The sequence below is a fragment of the Entelurus aequoreus genome, linkage group LG14 (genome assembly GCF_033978785.1).
Source record: "Entelurus aequoreus isolate RoL-2023_Sb linkage group LG14, RoL_Eaeq_v1.1, whole genome shotgun sequence".
NCBI lineage: Eukaryota > Metazoa > Chordata > Actinopteri > Syngnathiformes > Syngnathidae > Entelurus > Entelurus aequoreus.
The window spans coordinates 42,020,250-42,026,458 of record NC_084744.1 but is presented as its reverse complement, the minus strand read 5'-3'; the positions used below and the strand labels follow the sequence as shown (position 1 = coordinate 42,026,458).

Genomic DNA, 6,209 nt, shown 5'->3' with positions numbered 1-6,209 from the left:
AATTCATGAACCTGTAACGACTTGGTATCGGATTGATACACAAATTTGTGGTATCATCCAAAACTAAAGGAGTCCGTTAATATCGGCCTGCCGAATGCTTTAAATTGTAATATCGGAAATTATCTGTATCGGTTTTTTTTGTTTTTTTTTATATATTTTTTTGTTTTTATTAAATCAACATAAAAAACTCAAGATACACTTACAATTAGTGCACCAACCCAAAAAAAACTCCCTCCCCCACTTATACTCATTCACACAAAAGGGTTGTTTCTTTCTGTTATTAATATTCTGGTTCCTACATTATATATCAATATATATCAATACAGTCTGCAAGGGATACAGTCCGTAAGCACACATGATTGTGCGTGCTGCTGGTCCACTAATAGTACTAACCTTTAACAGTTAATTTTACTCATTTTCATTAATTACTAGTTTCTATGTAACTGTTTTTATATTGTTTTCATTTCTTTTTTATTCAAGAAAATGTTTTTAATTTATTCATCTTATTTTATTTTATTTTATTTTTAAAAAGGACCTTATCTTCACCATACCTGGTTGTCCAAATTAGGCATAATAATGTGTTAATTCCAGGACTGTATATATCAGTATTGGTTGATATCGGTATCGGTTAATAAAGAGTTGGACAATATCGGGATATCGGATATCGGCAAAAAGCCATTATCGGACATCCCTATCCAAAACTAATGTAAAGTATAAAATAAGTGAACAATAAGTGATTATTACATTTTAACAGAAGTGTAGATAGAAAATGTTCAAACAGAAAGTAAGCAGATATTAACAGTAAATGAACAAGTAGATTAATAATTCATTTTCTAACACTTGTCCTTAATAATGTTGACAAAATAATAGGTAGATAAATGACACAATATGTTACTGCATACGTCAGCAGACTAATTAGGAGTCTTTGTTTGTTTACTTACTACTAAAAGACAAGTTGTCTAGTATGTTCACTATTTTATTTAAGGACAAACTTGGAATAAGAAACATATGTTTAATGTACCCTAAGATTTTTTGTTTAAATAATGCCATTTTTTGAGGTCCACTTTATTTAGAAAATAATTGAAAAGTACCAAAAACTATCGAAATTATTTTGGTACCGTTACCAGTACCAAAATATTCGTATCGGGACAACACTACATTGTGTAGTCTGTGTACTGCCACATACTCACAGCTGTCTAGTACAGCCAATTAAGGTATCCAAAATATGAGAAACTGCTCCAAGTAAACTTATCGTACAATACTGCAAATTTTGTCAACTGAATTTTTCTGCATCAAATTATGCTGAACAATTCATTGAATAAAAAAATTGTGGGCAAAATGCATTTATTTAAAAATTCAGTTTGTCAAAATTCAATGTATAAAAATTCAGAGCAAAAAAAATTATAATTTTTTTTTACCGTAATTCACATTTTCACACGCATTCGCTCCCACATGTTTTATTCAGTGGGACTGTCAGCGCAGTTTAATGTACAACGTTTTTTTCGTAAAATTTAAACGCAAAAAATCCAGTTTAATGGATCTGGTGCCAAAAAAAAGCTTTGGTAATGAAGTGTTAATTTGATATGGTCAATGAAAACTTTCAGTTAAAGAATTTGACACCCATCTACAACAAAACTGCGATAAAGGGAGCCAAATTGAAAAGGATGAAGAGTATAAATTGTTTAATTTACTACTGCACAAAGAGAAGGTTTGATTAAATAACTTAATGATCTTCTTCCTTTTAGAGCAGAGGTGTCCAGAGAGTGCTATGGGGCCATTTTCTGCCTGCAGTCAACTTTTTATTGACCCTCAACCTGTTCTGAAAATTACATGAATTAATTAATAATTAGGTGTATGCACTCTAATTATGCATGTAAACACTGTAATTAAATGTAAAATCACAGCTAAAATACAATTGGGAAGTTACAGCATATTGTTGTAAATAACTATAAAATTACAATTTTGAAATGACAGAATTACAGTTTTAAATGTACATAACTGTAAAATCACATGGAGTTACCGTAAATTGCTGTAAAAATATTCCACAGTAATATACTGTACATTTTATACTGTAAATAAAACTAAAATCACTTCATATTCTCTACTGCTCACTAGTGTTACATATCTGAGTTATTGTGTGGAAATATGGGGAAATAACTACAAATGCGTGCTTCATTCACTAACCTTGTTACAAAAAAGATCAATTATAATAATACATCATGTTGGATATAGAGAACATACAAACCTTTTATTTATTGAATCACAAATATTGAAATTCAACGATTTGGTGCATTTGCAAACATCTAAAACAGGGGTCACCAACCTTTTTGAAACCAAGGGCTACTTCTTGGGTACTGATTAATGCGAAGGGCTACCAGTTAGATACACATTTAAATAAATTGCCAGAAGTAGCCAATTTGCTCAATTTACCTTTAACTCTGTTATTATGAATAATTAATGATATTTATCTTTGTGGAAACACTGGTCATCTTAATGATTTCTCACAATAAATATATATAGAAACAGATAAATATCAATATGCAACACTTTATTTTAATATTTTCTCTAAGTGCACATTTTTCAAATTGAACATTTTCAAATGATCACTTCTAAGACAGTCTTGTGAAATCACAATATCCCATTTTAACAAGCTAGCCACTAACATTTTTTAACAAATCATGAATTACTTTGCACCATGTTTGTACAAATAATAACTCATGTAAAATACAAAAGTAAACTCTCCAATTTTTAAATCATGTCACACTTTGAACTGGACACCAAATCTGTTATCTGTTTCTTTGTCAGTTAGTGGGAAGCCTGGCATTGCATGCTGTTAACTAGTGTGTTGTACTCTGGTGTGTAACTTGACACTGCAACTCTAAGTGAGTCTTGCAGATGTGCATCAGTGAGGCGTGTTCTGTGTTTGAAAGGTAAATGCTTATTTTGAAAATGTAATTTTGTTTATAAATTATATGCAATCTGTTGTGTTCCCTAATTTTTTTCTGTGTACATGAATGAAGGTGTGTGTTGCTGAGTCCGACTTGGACATTATCTGGACTGGGCCTGGTTTAAAAAACCCTTTAAACAAATCTAATTTCATTGACAACCTGGTCTGTTGAAGATAAGGCCCTTTTTTTAAAAATAAAATAAAATAAGAAATAAATAAAAAACATTTTCTTGGATAAAAAAGAAAGTAAAACAATATAAAAATAATTACATAAAAATAGTAATTAATGAAAATGTTAGTGGACCAGCAGCCTATACAATCATGTGTGCTTCAGGGACTGTGTCCCTTGCAGATGTGTTGTCTATGTTGTGGGAACCAGAATATTGGTAGCAGAAAGAAATAACCCCTTTTGTGTGAGTGGATGAGTGTGCATGGGGGAGGTTGTTTGGGTTGATGCACTGATTGAAAGTGTATCTTGTGTTTTTTCTATGTAGATTTATTTTTTTTTTTTTTAGAACAGGCCCGCGGGCGACTCATCTGGTCCTTACGGGCGACCTGGTGCCCGCGGGCACCGCGTTGGTGACCCCTGATCTAAAATGATGTACAAAGCAAACTATAACCTGCTAGCCAAGAAAAAAGAGGAGAAATATAACCTTAGAGGAAAATCTAATTTAAAACATTTGTATGCACATACAACATAAAACCTTTAGCATATCAGTATGTGGAATTACGTGATGGAATGGATTAAGCAAATAAATGAAACAAAGCAGCAATATATAATATATAATTTAAGAGACTGTTCAAACTACAAGTGTTCACAAAGTACACAGAACAAGAATTATGATGAACATTTTGAATTTTTTTTTTTGAGATAAAGATTGTTTATGTATTTAATATTTGTTTACTTACTATGATATATTATCTATTTATTATTATTTATTTATTCACAGTTCTGTTACAGAGAACAAGGAAATGGGATAAAATTCGCTATGGTATGAAAAGGGGTAGGATTAAAAAAGCTCTGCTTCTTCCTACTCCTTTTCGGACGTGCTGTAATGAAACAACTGGAAACATATGATGCATCACATTGTATCGTATGCATGTTCCACATAAACTGAAACTGAAGTCAACTGAAAATAACCATGTTGTTTTGATAGTTTATCATACATTGAATTGGTTTTACTATCTTTAATGTACAAAATGTATTAAAGTGGCCCTCCACATTCCTTTGATTTTTCATTGTGCAGGCCGCGATGGAAACATTTTTACACCCCGCTGTGGTGTGACATTGAGTCCTACAGTAAATATCCATTTCTCTTTCACAGTTTCTCACCATTCCCTGCAGCCGCCTCACATGCTGTTGATGCCGTGTCAACATTCGTACAATGAAACCTTTGATTTGTCCTCGACTGCATGGACGTTTGGAAAAAACCCAAGGCAAAAATGAGAAAGTCTGAATTTAACACCCCCGTTGGGATCACGTGATATGTTTGTATTCCCGCTAAAGTAGAAGGATGCAAGGTGTGTGACCTGCCGGAGGGCATTTGTTAAGCAAAATATTATTGCACTCGGAAACTGTAATTGACCGCTTGAAGTTATTGATGCACTTTAAAATGGTTCAAGCAACATCACTACTGATTATGAAAAAGCTTTCACAGCACAACGACACGGCTCACATTGAAGCCATAGAAGTTATGGAAATGGCCGCTTGATTGCCAGGAAAGTCTGACAGGTATTCCAGCTGACTTTAACCAAAAGCAGATTTTTATTCTTGAACATTTTAATTATGTGAGTTACGAAAAATTAAAGTTGTTTTTGTTTGTTTGTTTTGTGCCGGAAATACTATATACATCCATGTGTTATACACGCTAACCCAACAAGGGACTCCTCCCACCACCTCCACCCACTCGGCAGATAACTTCATGAATTTATTTAATAATTGAATTGAATTGAAGTATTTATTTCAAACCTTCACAAAACAACAACACACTTTTTTTTTTTTTTACATTTTGGCAGAGACATTTATGCAAGGCTTGAAAAGCGGTTGGATGAAGCAGATGCTTATAATATCCCAACCCCTCTCACTCATTCCACATTTAACATAAACAATTTAATACAAGAACAATACTATACAAACAAAAACAAGAAAAGCTCCTGTACACTAACAATACAATAGTACCACTGTTACTATGAGACAAGACAAGACGAGACAAGACACACACACACACACACACACACACAAGGCACACACACACACACACTCACACACAGGCCTAAACACTCCCTGACCATACACCTCTCTCCTATCGCTCTGTGCTGAGGACAATAAGAAAATTGAACTCCTTAGAAAGGAGATTACAGACAACGCATCCCAGCTCCAACTTGGTTCTATTAACACAGATACAAATGTATGTACGACGGATACTGCCCTCCAAAATAGTCTCTCTCTTTTTGATGAAATAACATTAGAGAAATTGTTAAGGCGTGTAAATGGGATAAAACAAACAACATGTTTACTTGACCCACTTCCTTGGAAACTTATCAAGGAACTGTTTGTATTATTAGGTCCATCAGTGCTAAATATTATAAACGTATCACTTTCCTCTGGCACTGTTGCCCTAGCATTCAAAAAAGCGGTTATTCATCCTCTGCTCAAAAGACCTAACCTCAATCCTGACCTCATAGTAAATTACCAGCTGGTGTGCCACCTTCCCTTTACCTCGAAAATCCTCGAAAAAACTGTTGCACAGCAGCTAAGTGAACACTTAGTGTCTAACAATCTCTGTGAATCATTTCAGTCTGGATTCAGGGCAAATCACTCTACGGAGACAGCCCTCGCAAAAATGATTAATGATCTATTGCTAACGATGGATTCTGATACGTCATCTATGTTGCTGCTTCTTGATCTTAGCACTGCTTTCGATATCGTCGATCATAATATTGTATTAGAACGTTTCAAAACACATATCGGTATGTCAGACTTAGCCTTGTCTTGGTTTAACTCTTATCTTACTGACAGGATGCAGTGCGTCTCCCATAACAATGTGACCTCGGAGTATGTTAAGATAATGTGCGGCGTTCCCCAGGGTTCGGTTCTTGGCCCTGCACTCTTCAGCATCTACATGCTGCCGCTAGGTGACATCATACACAAATACGGTGTTAGCTTTCAAACCCTGGACTGCCAATCACAGGACACACACAAAAATTCACATTCAAAATGATGGACAATTTAAAGTTTCCAGTTAACCTAACATACTTTTGG

General features: G+C 34.2%; 1 long non-coding RNA gene across 1 annotated transcript in view; it reads right to left on the bottom strand.

The window, feature by feature from the left end:
* Positions 1-3,442: 3,442 nt before the first annotated feature.
* The window catches only part of LOC133665394 (uncharacterized), a 707,793-nt gene continuing 705,026 nt past the window's right edge, over positions 3,443-6,209 (bottom strand). Inside the window, exon 2 of the long non-coding RNA XR_009828738.1 lies at positions 3,443-3,538. This is a non-coding gene — a long non-coding RNA (uncharacterized LOC133665394). The remainder of the gene's footprint in view (positions 3,539-6,209) is intronic.